Source organism: Chlorocebus sabaeus, chromosome X (assembly GCF_047675955.1).
Source record: "Chlorocebus sabaeus isolate Y175 chromosome X, mChlSab1.0.hap1, whole genome shotgun sequence".
NCBI lineage: Eukaryota > Metazoa > Chordata > Mammalia > Primates > Cercopithecidae > Chlorocebus > Chlorocebus sabaeus.
This window is the reverse complement of record NC_132933.1, coordinates 139,506,740-139,526,551: the sequence shown is the minus strand read 5'-3', so window position 1 is coordinate 139,526,551 and position 19,812 is coordinate 139,506,740. Positions and strand designations below refer to the sequence as shown.

General features: G+C 41.7%; 1 long non-coding RNA gene across 2 annotated transcripts in view; it reads right to left on the bottom strand.

Annotated features, from left to right (window-relative positions):
• Positions 1-4,070: 4,070 nt before the first annotated feature.
• Positions 4,071-19,812, bottom strand: part of LOC119619957 (uncharacterized) — a 53,185-nt gene continuing 37,443 nt past the window's right edge. The window contains exon 3 of one of the 2 annotated variants that reach the window (XR_005236363.2): positions 4,071-5,051. This is a non-coding gene — a long non-coding RNA (uncharacterized lncRNA). Of the gene's footprint in view, positions 5,052-13,135; positions 13,396-19,812 lie in introns of those variants that run through there. The other variant, XR_005236364.2, reaches the window with a different exon arrangement.

The window sequence follows — 19,812 nt, the reverse complement described above, 5'->3', positions numbered from 1 at the left end:
GTCGCCTTCTTATCACCCCTTTCTGGTGAGTAAGATCATCTAGATAGATTCTCCAAAAGAAATACCCAGTGAGGGAGGGCAACAAGCAGGGCCACAAACCAGTCCTCATGAACCGAGGCCCTGAGCATAAAATGCTGTTTGATACACATGTAAAGGAATTTGGAGGTGGGGTAGACAGCAACTGAATCTTTAACTTGTAGAATATATTCTTTAGAAATGGCTCCCCGAACCATGCTAAACCCCGTAAGTTGCCCAGACACTGAAAACCCAAAAGAAAAGCTTCCCCTGTTAGTTAAGGTCAGGGAAGCAGAGGCGTTTCTCAGAAAATGTGTAGCTTCTTTGGCATTATGAGCCTGAAAAAAACTCTTCAAGCCCAACTGCGAATGAGTCAGCAGAGTTTTTCAGAACAGCCAAGGAGCGAATGCTTTCCTTAGGAGACTATTTATTTGGTTGCTACATAATACTGTAGATTAATTAGGAGTAAGAATGAGTGAAACTATTCGGAAAAAGTGATAGCAGCTTGAAAGCTTCACCCACCCCTGACCTAATGGAGGAGGAAACATTACAGTTCTGGGTAGTTCATTATTTTGAGGGGGTGGAAGAAAGTGACATCAACCAAAGTATTCTTATAAAATCTTTGAGTATTGGCCCAGATATCACCCTTATAAGGTCAAGATTATAGAACAAATGAATTGGTTCAACATTTAAATAAACCCTTGATATTTAAAGGTATCAAATATGCCCAATGTGACTCCCAATATGTTTAAAAAAAGAAAAAAAGATCTAGAGCAAAATCTAGCCAAAATAGAAATTAATATGGCTTAGAAACATCTTTCCTCATTTTCTAAATGTTTCCATATCTGGCAAAATGACCAGAGTGGAGGGTGAATGCTTTCAGCATGCTCAAAATTCAAACTCCAAGTTTAAGTGATTACTTAAGAGGCTTTAGTCTCTGAAATCCACCTGTCCTCACATGACATCATTAAATGTTTGCTTCTTAGGCTATTTCTTCTCTCTTCTTGGTCATCAATTGCTCCAACTAAACTGGGTCATTCCCATCAGCATACATACACCAGCATGTATTTATCACCAGGTTAAAACAAATATCAACTCTTGGTCAACTTCATTTATACCCTTCCCTCTGAACTATTTTGGTTTTTTGCTTGTTTGTTTGTTGTTGCTTTGTTTTGTTTTGTTTTGAAACAGGATCTTGCTTTGTTGCCCAGGCTGGAATGCAGTGGCATGAACCTGGCTAACTGCAGCCTCAGCCTCCTAGGTTCAAGCGATCCTCCTGCCTCAGCCACCCAAGTAGCTGGGACCACAGGCATGCACTACCATACCTGGCTAATTTTTGTATTTTTTTGTAGAGACAGGGTTTCACCATGTTGCCCAGGCTAATCTCCAACTCCTGGGCTCAAGCGATCCCCCTGCCTCAGCATCCCAAAGTGCTGGGATTACAGGCATGAGCCACTGTGCCCAGCCCCTCTGAGTTATTGTGAATTACTTTCCAGACATTGGATTGTTTTATTCATAGATAGTTAAGCATTTATCTCTAAAGATAAAGATCATTTTTGAAAACATAACCATAACACACTTATCCCACCTAAAAATATTAGCAGCTTTAATTTAACAATGTTCGTAAAGAAAGTCTATTACTTACAGAGAACTAGAAAAAGTACTGGAAGCTGACCAGAGACAAAACAAAGAGCACTGGTTCTTTTCTTTGGGCATTTGCTTAAAGAACATCACATGCCCACCTAAACAGGGTCCGCCTCTCTGTATTCTATCATTAGGAGCAGCAGGACATCTGGGGTTGAGAAGATGGAGACAGCATCCTTATATAACGTTGCAATCTGGAAGTATCACTCTCAAAAAGGTAAGTTTTTAGGTTATTTTTAGTTTGGTTTGCAATTTTTAAAAAAAAATCCTTCATTGAACTCTGACTCTGCAGATTCTAGAAAATAGAATATTGTGGGCAAGACTGGCTTCAGAAGTTTTATGGCTTAATAGAAAAAGAAGGTGGGCAGACCTGGTGAAAATCTTTGTACGGTCATGCATGCCTCCCATGCCCAGTATTTGCCACACTCTCTCTCTTTTTTTTTGTTTTTTTTCCAGACAGGGTCCTGCTCTGTTGCCCAGGCTGGAGTGCAGTGGTACGATCTCTGCTCACTGTAACCTCCGCCTCCCAGGCCCAAGTGATCCTCCTAACTCAGCTTCCTGAGTAGCTGTGACCACAGGCATGCGCCATCACGCCTGGCTAATTTTTTGTATGTTTGGTAAAAATGGGGTTTTGCCATGTTCCTTAGGCTGGTCTCAAACTCCTGAGCTCAGGCGATCCACTCACCTCAGCCTCTCGAAGTGCTGGGATTATAGGCATGAGCCACCGTGCCTGGCCACTCTTATTTTGTTTAAAACCAAAGAAATCAATCTTAAATCAATTTTGCACTTGATTTATGCACATCAATTTTGTTTGCTTCTTAAAGAGTATATGATTAGCTGTACAAGAGACTACAGGTTAAGAAAATCCTTAGTCTTGAGAAGAGCACTGAAGAGGAAGAAGAAGACACCAGGCCCCAAGACATCCACCAAAAATAGATCCAAATTAGATTGTCCGGCAGGGCAAACAATCCCATCACCTTATGCCAGCCCCTATATTCTGGCTGGTCCTCAGAATTTAGTGAAGATCAAAGTAAAATTTTTTTATTTCTGGGGTGAGCCTTCATCCAGGTGAAAATATTCTGGAAGAAGGCTTGCCTGGCACCTGGAATTCCATACCCTCGAGCTCCCCTTTTCACAGAACAACATCTGTCAGATTTACTGACAGCACAGCAGTGGCATAATTAACATATGATCCAGTAGAGTTGAGCTTTTGACCTTGGCACTATTGACATTTGGGGCCAGCCAATACCTTGCTGTGGCCATCCTGTGCACAGTAGGATGTGTTCAGCATCCCTGGCCTCCACCTGCTAGATACCAGGAGCACCTCCACCCCCACAGAAGTTGTGTCAACCAGAATGTCTCCAGATATTGCCAGATGTCCCCTGGAGGGCAAAATCAACCCTGGTTGACCACCACTGCAATAGTATTTTTTTTTATCAAATATATGAAACATAAAGATTGCTAAGGGATATAAAGTAGATTATTTTAGATATCCAGTCTTAAAGGAAACCACTACTATCATCACTGGCCAAAAAAAGAACAGTGCTAATAATTAGACATAAAGTAATAAATGAAAACTATCATTGCTTTGAAATATTCCCTGGAGGAAATTAAACATCTGTGTAAATTTTATCCTTTCACGTGTGAAGATGACTGGGATAGCAGGTGTGGTAAAAGACATTGTTCCAAAGCCTGTTCTGTGGTTTGCTGATGAGAATATTCCCTGGCTTGGGCTACAGCTGCCATGTGCAGTCTCTCTATTGACAGTCTTTCTCAACCACTCCCGAAAATCCCCACATTGTTTGAACTCGAGTTTTGTAATTACAGAGATGTGGTTCTCAGAGCCAAAAATGAAGCTGCCTGGCTGGAGCAGCAGGATATAGAATAGGCTCTTGGGACTGGTAGATTATAACTTTTGTGGTTTCAAGTACTCATAAATGTGGTGGAGAGGGGTTTTGGAGATGATCCACAACTCGTCAGAGGCCCTGCTATTTTTTCTACCCACAGCCATTGTAGAGAATCCAGGCCGAGTTTAAGAGTGCTGTAGAAATACACTGCTGCTACTGCTGTTTCTATTAATGTTTGATGCTGGGACTCTTATGCTCCAACCACGTTTTCACCCAGCTGAGTTGCCTTCGTATCATGCCTTTCCAGTGAGTAAGATCATCTAGATAGATTCTCCAAAAGAAATAACCCAGTGAGGGAGGGGCATCCAGCATGACCACAATGCTAGTTGTTGTGTGCGAATGGTAAATAGAATGAAATTATGTATGTGTGTGCTGGTCATTATATGCATGCAGACACATTCATATGCATACGTAGTATAAATTAATCTCCATAAATGCCTAAGGTGATGGCAGTGATTAGGGGCAGTTAAAAATGTTAAGCACAAATTGGAGCTGAGACACTGATCAGAGAAAAATTATCTGTAATACTGAGAAACAGCCATCTGTCATGGCTAGAGGCTCAAGCAGAGAAGGGATAAGTGGAGAGGCCCCAGGAACAGATGGAGAGGCTTGAACCCCCACACAGAGCAGAGCGTCCAACAGCTGGGACTGATTAATCCAGACGGCCGACTATTACGTCATGTGTTGGATTACACCCAAGTGAGTGGCTAAAAGCTCCTAGCAAGTTCAGGCCAACATGAAGTCGTTTCACAGATGGTGTCCACCTTGGAATTCCACGAGGGATGAAGACACTGCTCAGTCCTGCCTCATTGTCCTCTGTGGAAAGAGCAAGAGGAATGAGGATAGGCCTTTCCCACCCCTTTATTCTTCTTTATTCTCAGGGTAAATGGAAATAGAGAAGGAGAGCAAGTGACATTTTAAAGAAGCTTGTTGACCTGTGTCTTTGTTCTCTGCTTGCTCTCTAAATTACATGATAGAGGGAATGATAAGGAACTTTAATGTAGGAAGTTCAGTCCAGTAAATTGATCCCATAGCCCAACATGTGATAAAAAGTTTCTGAAGATTAACTTGATCTACTCATGTTTCTTAGTAATCCCACAAACACTTTAAACAACATTTCAGAAACACAGGTAATCCCACAAGCATTTCAGCAACGTTTCAACTCAACACCTGTCCCCTCTCCAATGTTCCCTTCAAGTCAGAAACCTAACTTTGAGTACCCAACTCTACTGTCAATCAGTCACTGGGGCCTTATGGAATCAATGGAGTCTTGTAGATTCCATCTCCTTAGCATTGCTTGAAACCATCGCTTCTCTATTCCCATTGTTGTTGCCTCAATTTCGACCTTCAGTAAGTCCTGCCTGGACTGTTACAATAGTTTCTTCTAAGCTATCTTCCGGTTTCTTTGCTCCAGTGCATTCTTTTCACAGGGTCGGAGCGATGGGAAAACTTCCTCTTTGCCCTCTGAAGGTTCTCTGAAAATCACTGACAAGAGACAGATTAGATTAATAGGAGAAAAGGCATACAAATTTACTTGAGATCATAGTTTTATGTGACATGGGAACCTTTAGAATGAAGACCCAAAGATACAGAGCAAACTGGCCATTTTTATGCTTAGGTACAACATAGTGTGGACAGCTGTGCAGAAATGTGATTGGACAAAAATGTTGTGATCTAAAGCTAATAGAGTGAGTAGGGAAACCCAACAAGGCCTGTCTGTCTAGATTCTTCTTGACCTCTCTGAGCAGCATTCCTCCCTTCTGCGTATGGGGCAGGACCCTCTCTGGAATGGGGGTTTTAGGACCTACAGCCAAACTAGTCAGGTCAGATCATTTCTGTATGGCCAGTTTTTACACAGAAAGGTGGGAGGGAAAGTTAATGTTTTTATGTTTTATGGCTGGCTTTGGGGAACAGGGTTTCTGGTTTCTAGAACCTGCCTTGGGGAAGGATTCTAGCTTCTATTGCTCCTCTGGGGAGAATGGGACTGAGAGACAGGAGGGCAGGGGAAGGTCAGAGAACAACATCTGCTTCTAAGGCTGCTTCTGGAGCCTTTATTTTGGGGTATTGTTTTCTGAGTCCCCACAGTAGCCTCCAGAATAGCCTTCTTAAAACTGAAATCTGTTCATATTATTTTCCTGCTTACCACTCTTGTACGGCTGCCCATTCTCAAAGGTTTTTAGACATATTTTTTGTCTTGACAGAATATAGATGAAATTCATCAGAGCAACAAAATTCTATATACGTAGTCAGATTTTCATGGAACTAATTTTTTTTTTTCTGAGAAATAAAGTTCATCACAGTGAGTCAAGATGCCTCATTCCAAGCTATGGTGTAAATTTCATAGACTAAGAAATGTGTGAGTTTTCTTTTTGCTAAGTATGACACATCACCTCTCTCTCACAAAGGGATATATGTTGTTACCAGTGTAAACTCATTAGTTTTGATTAATGTTTTGTGAACTCAAAAGTATCTGAGACAGCTCTCAATCAATTTAGAAAGTTTATTTTGTGAAGGTTAAGGACATGCCCATGACACAGCCTCAGGAGGTCCAGATTACATGCACAAGGTGGTCTGGGTACAGCTTGCCTTTATACATTTTAGGAAGACATAATACATCAATCAATACATGTAAGGTTTACACTGTTTCAATCTGGAAGGGTGGGACAACTCGAAGCAGGGCTCGGGCTTCCAGGTCATAGGTAGATTTAAACATTTTCTGATTGGCAATTGGTTGAAAAAGTTATTATCAGTAGAAAGGATTGTTTGGGTTATGATAAGTGGTTGTGGAGGCCAAGGTTTTCTCATGCAGATGAAGCCTCCAGGTAGCAGGCTTCAGAGAAAATAGACTGTAAATGTGTTTTTATTCGACTTAAGGTCTGTGTTGATATTAATGCTGGAGGGGTATAATGAGGCTTATCCAGCCCCCTCTTCCATCACGGCCTGAACTAGTTTTTCAGGTTAACTCTGGAATGCCCTTAGCCAAAAGGAGGGGTTCATTTAGATGGTTCAGGGGCTTTAGAATTTTATTTTTGGTTTGCAGTATCATGGTTATATAAGATGTTAACATTAGGAGATGCTGGGTAAAAGGTATATGGGAACCCTCTGTACTACCTTTGCAACTTTTCTATAAATCTAAAATAATTTCAGAATGTTACTATTAACTATACTCTTGAGGTTATTTATGTCTATTTTATCCGAATAATGGGAATATCATCTAATGGTGTGCTAATACCTCTTTCCCCAACTCCACATTCAGTGATAACTAGTTGGTGGTTTCACGTCAGACAATGTGGGAGTATTTACACCCTGGCAAGTGGTAAGTGCTATAAACATTTATCAGCATACTAAGGCAGCCAGATGTGACTTTCTCTGCCTGAATATGAAAAGGTATCAATACGTATGGGTTGCCAAAAGTGCAAGGGAGAAGATAAGACAGCAACTGTGAAAACAAGCTCCCCTCTTTCTCTGTAAAGGCTGCAAATCTGCTTATGAGTGTTTCAGAGTCACTGGGCAACCCAGGTCACAGGCATATGGCAGAGATCCCTGTGCTGCTCTGGGCCCCTAGGAAGGCAGGGTGTGGAGCCTATCATTTCAGATTCTGAAAACTTTGAGGGATGCGGGAAGAGACCATGGAAGCCAAACACGAATCTCCTCATAATTTTAGCCGTGATGAGTATATTGAGAAACATTCAAAATACTTAAAATTTGGCATCAGGGGTCAGGGCCCATCAGTTCTACATAGTAGCTACCAGCATAACATTTTCCATCATGGTTTTCTGTCCATTAAACGTCATGTTTTTATTCTGTGCCAAAATCATTCAATTTAGTATATGAAGAAAAAAGGAATACTTCCAGGGACCACACACCCAACAGAGAGGGATGTTGAAAAGATTCACCATCCAGATCTTTCATGGTAGAGGTGATCAGCATTGAGGGTACAGTTTGAAGTTTGATTTTTTTGGCCGGGCGCGGTGGCTCAAGCCTGTAATCCCAGCACTTTGGGAGGCGGAGACGGGTGGATCACGAGGTCAGGAGATCGAGACCATCCTGGCTAACACGGTGAAACCCCGTCTCTACTAAATATTACAAAAAACTAGCCGGGCGAGGTGGCGGGTGCCTGTAGTCCCAGCTACTCGGGAGGCTGAGGCAGGAGAATGGCGTGAACCCGGGAGGCGGAGCTTGCAGTGAGCCGAGATCTGGCCACTGCACTCCAGCCTGGGTGACAGAGCAAGACTCCGTCTCAAAAAAAAAAAAAAAAAAAAAAAGAAGTTTGATTTTTTTTTTTTTTTTTTCAGATGGAGTCTCACTCTGTTGCCCAGGCTGGAGTGCAGTGGCATGATCTTGACTCACTGCAACCTCTGCCTCCCAGGTTCAAGCGATTCTCCTGCTTCAGCCTCGTGAGTAGCTGGGACTGCAGGCCCACCAAGCCTGGCTAGTTTTTGTATTATTAGTAGAGACGAGGTTTCACCTTGTTGGCCAGGCTAGGCTCAAACTCCTGGCCTCAAGTGCTAGAGGGAAATTAGAATATTTTATTGTGTGTTTTTGGTTAGCATACCCAAGGGAGGGGGTGCCTTAGATATTCATGAGCCACAGCTGGGGATTTTAAGCAACCCTCATTGGTCATAAAGTCCAGAGAAAAGAAGGATCCTCTCGGTCCTTCAGGGCTTCTGGATGTCCTGCTAGACCTGCATTGTGTGTAAAAACCTTCTCAAGATTATCTGAGGATAGATGCTCACAGCATTTTACAAATAAGCACAAAAGTATTTTTAGCAATTTTAATAAACCCTGAATTTTTCTGGAAATCAACTACTGTATGAATCAAAAGTTTGTGTTTTGCCCTGTATGGAACTTTTAGCACAAGTCACTCATTGTTCTGGAAAATCCTGACACCACCAGTTCTCAATATAACACACCTGAATCTACTGGCATTTGTAACTAGTTCATTTTTAGTTTTCCTACAACTATTTATTATTAAAGGGGAGCACTGTTCTGATAAGGCTGGAAATCACTGCCTTGAATTTCTGTAAATCACTGGAATCTATGCTGCTTGAAACCAATGTTTTGACCAAGGCAAAACTTCTCCCTTTGCCCTCTGAAGGTTTGCTGAAAAATCAACTGACAAAAGGCAGATTAATAGGACAAAAAGCATACAAATTTATTAACGTGCATGAGAGTCCTACAAAATATGAGATCTCAAAGAAATGGCCAGATAATTAATTTATGCTTTTATACCACCTTGAGGTTACAGAATGAATGGGGACTTGGGAGACTGCAAAGCACGCTATGTTGGCAAAACAAGTTATAGGAGAAGGAGAAGAGGAGGCCTGGCTGGCAAAGTTGGTCTCCTTACATAGATAAGACCTCACAGGTAGCAACCCTCAGAGAGAATAGATGGTAAATGTTTCTTTCAGACCTTTAGATGTGTCAGACTGTCAGTTCATCTTTCCTAGATCCAGACAAGGCAGAGCTAAGAGAAAGCCTGTCTGCATCAGTGCAGATTTTCTCTACAGATGCAAATCTGTCCCCACAAAAGACAGCTTTGCAGGGCTGCTTCTGTTTGCAGGCGCTCTGAACAGCCATCTCAAAATATGTCAAAGAAATATATTTTGGGGTGAAATATTTTGGTTTTCTTTAAAGTCAACGATGAAATTTGTTATTTTTTTCACTTTACATTCAGGTTGTTGTCACCTTTCCCAGGGACACCAGAGGTCCTGGCTTTGCTTAAAGACAAGGCTTCACAACCTCAGAACTAATTAACATTTGGGGAAAATGCACAGTGGATATTGCTAAACCACGTACAGTGCACAGGACAGTACCAGCCCCCACCCCAACATGGGGTATATCTGTGGTCTCTACCCACTAGATTCGAGCAGCAACCTCCCCACAAGTTGTGACGACCAGTGTTAAACGTTATACGAATTAAATTTAATAGAGTTTAACTGAGTAAAGAACAATTCTAAAATCAGGCAGCCCACAGAACCACAATAGGTTCAGACCCGAAGATCTGCCACATGGTTGGATAACATTTACGGACAGAAAAAGGAAAGTGACACACAGAAAACGGAAGTGAGGTACAGAAACTGCTGGATTGGTTTTATAGCACGGTGTTTGCCTTATTTGAACAGGGTTTGAACAGTTGGCTGCCCGTGATTGGCTGAAACTCTGTGATTGGTACAAGGGTAAGTTACTCTGTTTACATATCAAGTTAGGTTACAGTTCAGTATGTACGGAGAAACCTTTAGACCAAACTTGAAATATGTAAGGAGCCAGATTTAGGCCAAACTTAATTTTAACACCAGAAATGTCTCTAGACATTGCCAAATGTCCCCTGGGGGGCAAAATCACCCCCAGTTGAGAACCTCTGGTTTAAGGCAACTCTACTTTGGAATTCTTTTCAGAATGAGGAGAATATGGGTCATGTTTCTCAAAGCACGATTTGCAAATCAGATCAAAAATATAGGATTCCCCCAAGGTACTGGCCAAAAGTGCAAATCAGAATCTGGGGTGTGTCATATGGTGGGTCAGAGACGGGCACGATGGCTCTTGCCTGTAACCCCAGCACTTTGGGAGGCCAAGGCAGGTGGATCACTTGAGTTCAAGAGTTCAAGACCAGCCTGGCCAACACAGTGAAACCCTGTGTCTACTAAAAATACAAAAATTAGCGGGGCTTGGTGGTGCATGCCTGTAATCCCAGCTACTTGGGAGGCTGAGGTGGGAGAATCATTTGAACCCGGGAGGCAGAGGTTGCAGTGAGCTGACATCGTGCCACTGTACTCCAGCCTGGGTGACAGAGCAAGACGCCATCTCAGAACAACTAAAATAAAATTTAAAAGATCCTGGCTTGATTCCAGCTCTACTTGTTAGTAACAGTGTGGCCTTAGCAATTTAACCTCACTGAACTTCATATTCCTTAGCAGCGAACTGAGTGAAAACGATGCTACATCTCAGAGATCTTTCGAGGATTAAATGAGATACTGTATGTGAGGAGCTCACAATAGTGTGGGTCGTATTGATCTTTGTAAAATGCCTTGTTATCCTAACCCAAGCTGAGCACATACAGCAGGAACAAGGTCAGAGACCCTGGGAGCAGGGACTGAGGAACCAGCCTTGGCTTCAAATGGGCAAAGGCTATTATCAGTTTTGTTTCAGAGTTAAACCATAAATTAAATTCCTTTCCAAGGTTAGTTGGCCTACACCCAGGAATGAACGAGGACAACTTAAAGGTTAGAAGCAAGATGGAATTGGTTAGGTCTAATCTCTTTCACTGTCATAATTTCCTCAGTTATAATTTTTGCAAAGACATCTTCAGCATATCAAGGCTTTAGGTTAGTATTATCCAATACAGTAGCCACTAAACAAATGTGGCTATTTGAATTTCAATATATATTAATTAATATTAAATAAAATTAAAAATCAGTTTTTGAATCACACTAGCCACACTTCAAGTACATAACCAAATGTGGCTAGGGACTACTATACTGGATGGCACAGATATAGAACACGTCTGTCATCATAGAAAGCTCATAGCATGCTGAATTTTAAATAACCACCGAAGCCTAGCTCAGTGTTTCTGTCATTTTTACTAGGAACACATAAACTAAAATGAAGACATACATTAGGACTTTCTGGGGAAAAGCCACCAACGTTTTTTCACCTTAAATGGCTGTTTATTTTTTGTCACTTTGGGGAAGTTAAAAGTAAATATTCCCTATATCTGTTTTGACTTCTCATTAAGTTAATAACTAAGTCACAAAAAAGATACTCCTTTTTCCAACACTCTTTGTTGGTGCTCAGGCTGCCCAATCTGCTTTCAGAGAGAAATTATTTCCAAAATGCCCTACTCAGAGTTACTCAGTTTCGCTTAAATGTGGACTTCACCGTATTTTTTAAAGACTATGAAATCTACCATAACATTAATCAGAGGGGAATTATTTTGATAATAACAACTATTACACATGTAGGGTAACTATATATTATATATAGGTTAACTTCCTGACATTGCCATGGCATTTGTAAACTGTCATGGCACTGGTGGGAGTGTCTTTTAGCATACTAATACATTATAATTAGCATATAATGAGCAGTGAAGATGACCAGAAGTCACTTTCATTGCCACTGGTTTTGGTGGGTTTTGGCCAGCTTCTTTACCACATCCTGTTTTATCAGCAGGGTCTTTATGACCTGTATCTTGTGCTGACCTCCTATCTCATCCTGTGACTTAGAATGCCTAACCTGCTGGGAATGCAGCTCAACAGGTCTTAGCCTTATTTTACCTAGCCCCTATTCAAGATGGAGTCACTCTGGTTCAAACACCTCTGACAAGGTACAAATAAAACAACTAGGATTCATTTACTTTATGGAACTGGAGCCTTTTGGAGCTTCCTGGAGGAATCATGTCATCCTAAAATGTCAGAGCTAAAAAAATCTGAGAAAATACTTTATCTACATTTGTGGATGAAGAGACCAAGATTCATAGTGAAGGGACACAGCTGGTTAGTAGCAGAACCAGGACTAAGGGAGTGACGAGAATCTGTTTGACTTCAAATCGCTGGTACTTTCCTTTTCAAAACCTGGGCAGAATAGTGAATGTCGTTTTGCTGTAGGACTGACAACAGACCACCATGTCTGCAGTGTCTGTTCGGGTTCAACCATGTCATATAACATCCCCAGATAGTGGTTATCAAATTCCTGACACAATATAAAGCTACAAACATCCCTTTTCATTCACCAGCTCCCAGAGTCTTTGAAAACCTAGAAATTGGCCACTTTTGCCCTTCAAGACCTTCTGCTACTTTGTTCAAAGGAAGCAGAAGATCAAAGGAAAGTAGCCATGTGGAGGTTCATTGTTCAGGCCTCGGCTGGCTGGGTTTCCAAGGCCTCAAGGGAATTGGGGATTGAGGACCATGTCAACTTGATTAGACCTTCACCCAGCCTTTCAGGAAATAATTCTCTCATTTGGGAGAAAAGAGAGTACCTTTCTCCCCATACTCAGTACATTATATCTGTTCCCTTCTTAATGCCTTTCTTTTTTCCTCTCTTCCATGACGCAGAAGTAACTGGATATTTATGAAGACAGCCTCCAAGACCTTTCATATTCCCCCAAATTTGTGTATATCCCTGACACATAATACTTCAATTCCCTCAGTCTTAAAATCAGGCAAGTAGTGCCTACATCACAGGACGGTTGCAGGATTCAATGCAATCCTTTACTAAGTGAGTTGGAGACTCTGGGTTTATTCATTTCCTAAGGGACTTTCTGCCACTAAAACACACGCTAGCCAAATAGTGCTCCTCCTCCAAAATGGCAAATTACTTCAAGCAAAAGCCCTTCAGACTCAGCAGGGAAGAAGTAAAGAGTCAAATGTTACCTCCACCAATACCAGGAGAATCCAGGGAAGTCTTTTTAGTGTTTTTTTCTTGTATTTCTTATATTGCTGTTAGATTATGAACAAGAGGGAAAAAAAACTCCCAGATACTAAAGCATGCTGACTGGACCCAAATAATGACATTATGAGAACCTGTATTAGTTATCTATTGCCTTGCAACAAATTGCCCAAAAATATCATGGCTCAAAATAATAAACATTTATTATCTCAGTTTCTTGGGGTCAGGAATTCAGGAGCAGCTTAGCTGGGTGGTTCTGGCACAGGGTCTCTCATGAGGTTGCAGTCAAGATGTTGGCTAGAGCGACAGTCATCTGAAGGCTTGACTGGGGTTGGTGGATCTTCTTCCAAGATGGGTTACTCACATGGTTGTTGGCAAGAAGTCTCAGTTCCCCACCAAGGGGACCTTTTCATAGGGCTGCTTGAGTGTCTTCATGGCATGGCAGCTATGATATAAGAGAGACAGCAAAGAGGAAGTTGCCATGCTGACACCATCTAGTCTCAGAAGCCACACGCCACCACTGCTGCCATATTCTATTAGTTAGAAGTGAGTCACTAGTCTAGCCCATGCTCAAGTGGAAGAGAATAGGTCTCCACTCTTGAAGGGGAAAAGTTTCAAAGAATTTGTTGACCTGTTTTAAAGCTACCACAGGGCAACTGTCTGGGTGGTTCCTTCATCAGTTTTCTTGCAACACTTCATATCAGCTCTCTGTACCTGCCAAACCTCAATGATTATAAATGTATGAGTCTAGTCATGTATAAAAAGCTCTGAAAAATTGGGTAGAAGAAACTTCAAATAGTTTAATAAGCTTTGCATTGCATTTTATTCCCCTTTGGTTGGATTTTCATTGGAATGTGGATTTCTATAAACTACATATTAAAACTCCCTTTATGGGTCATTGCTAATCTAAAACGTATGGTGATTTAGACAGGGATTGGATTATAAAATAACTTTGTCCATAAGAACAAATAAAAAAGTGTAAATGAGATCTGAGGAACAGCGTTTACATACTTTAATGAGGTCATTGCTTTCAGGCACTTTATGGGCAAACTTTCCATTTAATTAAATCACAGAGGCCAGATTTAAGCTGACACTTTAAAATGTTCATTAAAAAAATTATTCTTTTTGTACCCTGGACCTAAGGGAAAGATCATGAAGTGTATGCTATATGCACAACTATGTTCTGAGAACAATGAATCAGCTGTTCCTTAAGGCTGTTTTTCTTTGTTTGCATTTTTCCCTAAATTCTATTGTAAAAAAATTTAAGCCTGCAGAAAAATTGAAAGAATAACACAATAAACACTTGATTATCCTCCACCTAGATTTGATCATTTTGACATTTTGCCAAATTTGCTAATTCTCTCTCTCTCCCTGCACAGACACACACAGAGAGAGAGAGAGAGACACAGATGCACAAAGCATATAAAAACATCGCCTTTTTGGAGGTGCTGACCCATTTGAAAGTAAGTTGCAAATAATACCATCACTCTTCACCCCTAAATATATCTCCCAAGGAAAGGGGACATTCTCCTATATAACTTTATACCATTGTCATACTTAAGAAGATTAATAATAATCCCATTACATGGCCTTCACATGCAAATTTTCCAACTGACAAGTCAAAAAGACACAGAAGTCAGCTTAAGGGTGTTCCTACTGATGAAATTAGGAAAAATTTGAGCATCAAAATGAATAGTGACAATAAAGGAGTATAGTCCATTAAACAAAAGAAGGACCTGTGTGTCCATATTTATATAAATAAATGGTGGGGAGGCAAGGGGAAAAAACATTGTCTTTGTAGTAGAAAACCACCTATGAAGTAGAAGGAACAATGGGATAAGAAAAATTACCATCATAATAATAATTGATTTAGGCAAGAATCATCAATGGATACTAAAATTAGTGGGTGGAAGCTTGAGGAGTATATTGTATTAGTTTCCAACTACTGCTGTGACAACTTACCACAAATTTTGTGGCTTAAAACAATGCAGATTTATTATTTGACAATTCTGTAGGTTAGAGGTCCAATGCAAGTCTCCCCAGGCTAACGCCACCATGTTAGCAGGACTGCATTCCTTTCTGAAGACTCTGGGGAAGAAGCCCTTTCCTTGCCATTTCCAACTTCTAGAGGTGTATTAATAGCATATTTTTATTTTCTCTATTTTTAATGCTTTGATATCCTGGGACCTTGCTGACCCTGGAGCTCTTCCAAGGACTAGCTAATCCCTAGAGATAGTAGAGGATTTGACTGCAAGTGTGCCTTTCTAATGCAAACCAACTAATCCAAAGCCCACACCCACAACTACCTCCTCTGTTGAGCTCTGACACTCTGGGCCACCACTACCCTGCCTTAATCACCCAGTCCAGGTACCAGACACTAGAGAGAGCCCTTACACCTCAGAGTCCACTGAAATTATTCAAACTAGTTGATCTAAACCTGCTTACCCTGCCTCACCCATTTCTTCCAATGGAAACCACAATAAAGGCTCTTGCCCATGTTTTCACCTTGCACTCTCTGCCTCCTGACCAACTGTTAAAGTTTGGATGTGTGTCCCTGCCCAAATCTCATATTGAAATGTAATCCCCAATGTTGGAGTTGGGGCCTGGTGGGAGGTGATTAGATCATGGGGGCAGTTAAACCATTAATGGTTCAGCGCCATCCCCCTTGGTATTGTCCTCATGATAGTGAGTTCTTGTTAGGTCTGGTTGTTTAAAAGTGTGTAGCACCTCCTCCCTCACTCTCTTGCTCACACTCTGGCCATGTGACATGCCTGCTCCCCCTTTCCATCATGATTGTAAGTCTCCTGAGGCCTCCCCAGAAGCTGAGCAGATATAGCATTATGCTTCCTATAATAGCCTGCAAAACTGTGAACTAATTAACTCTTTTCTTTACAAATTACCCAGCCTGAGGTATTTCTCTTTTTTTTTTTTTTTTTTTTTTTGAGATGGAGTTTCGCTCTTTCACCCAGGCTGGAGTGCAGTGGCATGATCTCGGCTCATCGCAACCTCTGTCTTCCAGTTTCAAGCAATTCTCCAGCCTCAGCCTCTGGAGTAGCTGGGATTACAGGTCCACGCCACTACCACTCAGCTAATTTTTGTATTTTTAGTAGAGATGGGGTTCCACCATGTTGGCCAGGCTCATCTCGAACTCCTGACCTTGTGATCCACCGGCCTCAGCCTCCCAAAGTGCTGGGATTACAGGCTTGAGCCACCACGCCCAGCCCCTGAGGTAGTTCTTTATAGCAGTGTGAGGACGAACTAAAACACCAAGCCCAGTGCTTCCTCATGTAGCCCCCATCATTTGGCATGTCCGCACTTGGGATCTGCGAGTATAACAAAGTATTTTTTCAATGGAAATAATCTTCTGGTCTGTTGGCCTCACTGTATCTGAATGATAATAAGATCCACATTTTAAAACAAAGGGCCACCCATGTTTCTTGGCTCATGATCCCTTCTCTCTTCACAGCCGGCAATGATGGGTCAAGTCCTTCTCACTTTGCATAATTCTGATTTTGCTTCTGCTTCTGTCATTATAACTTCTTCTCTGACTCTGATTCATTTGTCTGCCTCTTGAACTTTTAAGGACCCTTGCGATTACCTTGGGCCCACCAGCATAATCTTCCTCTCAGCTGATTAGCAACCTTAATTCCATCTGTAACTTTTATTCCCCTTTGCCATGTAACATATTCACAGGTTCCAGGATTAGGACATGGCCATCTTTGGGAGGCCATTCTGCCTAGCACCAGGAGTAAAAGGATATTTACAGAGTCTCAAAGTTTTTCCTCACAAGATGTTCATTAATTACAAAGGGGAAAATAGTAAGTAGCTTTATAGTAGAGAAATTTGTCATACAAGATCTTAATCAAGTGATCGAATTCAGCATCATCAGAAGTGGGACAAACTGACATAAATGTGACCCACAATATGATGCACTGAGAACACATGATTTCTGTGCTATTCCTGCCAAAAATGCATAACCTGAGTCTAATCATGGGAAAATAGACAAACTCAAACTAAAGAACATTATACAGAGTAACTAATCTGTATTCACAAATGTCATTGTTGTGAAAGGCTAAGAAGGACTAAGAAAGTATTTAGGATTAAATGAGATTATAGACACAGGACAACTGAATGCTTTATAAGATCTGAAATTTTCTTTTGCTGTAAAGGACATTATTGGGACAATTAGCAAAATTTGAAAAAGGTCTATAGATTAGATAACAGTATAGTGTCCATGGAAATTGCCTGATTTTAAATATTGTTAGTGTGGTTATGTAAGAGAATATCCTTATTTCTTAGAAATTATCACTGAAGGAAAGAAGCATCATGCCTGCAGTGGACTTCAAAATGGTTCAGGAAAAAATTAAATATGTAAATGTACATATTTTGTGTGTGTGTGTGTGTGTATGCATGTACATCTGTGTGTGAGAGAGAGACGAAAAGAGTAAATATGGTAAAATGTTAACACTTGGAAATTATGAGTGGAGTTTATATGGTCATTCTTTGTATTATTCTTGCAACTTTTCTGTAAGTAAAATTATATCAAAATAAAAGCTTTTGGGGTTTTTTTGTTTTGCGTTTTTGAGACAGGGTCTCACTCTGTTGCCCAGACTGGAGTGCAATGGTATGAACACGGCTCACAGCAACCTCCGCCTCCCAGGCTCAAGCGATTCTCCTGCCTTAGCCTCCCAAGTAGCTGGGATTACAGGTCTGTGCCACTACCACCCAGCTAATTTTTGTATTTTTAGTAGAGACGGGGTTTCACCATGTTGGCCAGGCTGGTCTCGAACTCCTGACTTCAAATGATCCACCTGCCTCGGCCTCCCAAAGTGCTGGGATTACAGGCGTGAGCCACCATGCCAGGCCGTATTTTTTCTAATTACCTAATATTTTGGATTTCATAGCTATTTTTTCAACTAGAATCTAATCATGGTTCATAGAAACATTTAGACAGTATGTTCCTTTAGTTTCAATCCATAGCACTCCTCCCCACTTTTCCTTTCATGACATCAACTATCAAAAGAGTCCATTTGAACTGCCTTGTTCTACATAATGGATTTATCTGCATGTTTCCTTGTGGTGTCATTTAACTTACACCTGGTAGTGTGAGCTATGTTTTCTTACTCCACCATCACTACTGAAGAGTCATCTTACCATGGCAGACCAAGGTCTGCCAAACCCGTAAATACTTATGAGCAAGGAGGCATGCAAAACCATCACATTGTTCCATAGTACAGGGTTTGCCCACTCTCCCCCAGAACACACCCACTAGCACCTTATGTGAGAGGCTTACTCTGAAGTGAATACAAAGATATTCGGCCAACAGGACTGGATAGATTCAAGCGATAGTCAGGGGGTGTTGAGAAGAGGAGAGCCTTGGGACATTGTATCTCAAGACCTCAAGAACTACACATATTGTTTTAAACTGTTTGGCTGAGTGCAGTGGCTCACACCTGTAATCCCAGCACTTTGGTGTCTTAATTTAATTTAATGTAACTTAATTTAGGAGAGCTAAGTAATTAAACATGAGGCCAAAGTACATAAGAAAGTGGCAGTCTTTTATTGCAAATATGCGCACACTCTCGGGCAAGGTTCTCTGGTCCTCAGGTGTGGGGGGCCAGGGAAGTCACGTGGGTGCTCTCGGGTGAGGTTCTCCGGTCCACGAATGCAGGGCCGAAGAAGTCACGCCGGCTCCTGCCGGCAGCGGACTTTTATGCATTGGTACTGGAAGGGGGAGGGCAGTGGGCGGGATAAGGGCATGATAGGGGCATCTCCATAGGCGTGGCCAGGTAAGTTTCAATCTCTTCAGATTGACATCCCAGGGCGCCTGCTCAGTTGATCTGCATTTTCCCGGGCACGGGCTGCATTTTCCCACACTCCCGTAAGTTGGTGATGAAGAACCCAGAAGCAACAGGGACGGTGCCTTCTTGTTTACCTTCCTCCATCTTGTCCCTTCTCCCTCACCCAAACATTTGGAAGGCTGAAACAGGCAGATCACTTCATGTCAGGAGTTGGAGATGAGCCTGGCCAACATGGTGAAACCCCATTTCTACTAAAAATACCAAAAAATTTTTTTAAAAAGCTGAGCATGGTGGCGGGCACCTGTAGTCCCAGCTACTCAGGAGGCTGAGGTGGGAGAATCACTTGAACCAGGAGGCGGAGGTTGCAATAAGAGGAGATCACGCCACTGCACTCCAGCCTGGGCAACAGAGAGAGATTCCATCTCAAAAAAAAAAAAAACTAAATTAAAAATTAAAAAAATAAAAATAAAATGTTGGGTTTGGGTGTGGTGGCTCATGCCTGTAATCCCAGAACTTTGGGAGGTCGAGGCAGGCAGATCACCTGAGATCAGGAGTTTGAGACCAGCCTGGCCAACGTGGTGAAACCCCATCTCTACTAAAAATACAAAAATTAGCCGGGCAGTAGTGGTGCGTGCCTGTAATCCCAGCTACTCAGGAGACTGAGGCATGAGAATTGCTTGAACCTGGGAGGCGGAGGTTGCAGTGAGCCAAGATCACGTCACTGCACTCCAGCCTGGGCAACAGAGCAAGACTCTGTCTCAAAAACAAAAACTTAAAATAAATAAACTGTTAGACATAAAGAGTGGTGCATTTTGTACATTATCCCCCACCAACGGCTTTTCATGACCACCACTCATTTTGCCAATAAAATATTCTTCACATCATGCATGTCAACTAGCAGACTACTAGATATAGGTTTAGTGAGGATTCTTCAAGCTCTAAATAACTCCAGCGGTATTGAGTCCTGAATAGGCTCCTTCATCGACTATTGCTGGAGTGGATACATGCACACTCACTTATGTACACTTATCCAGTGTATACACATGTAAACATGTATACAC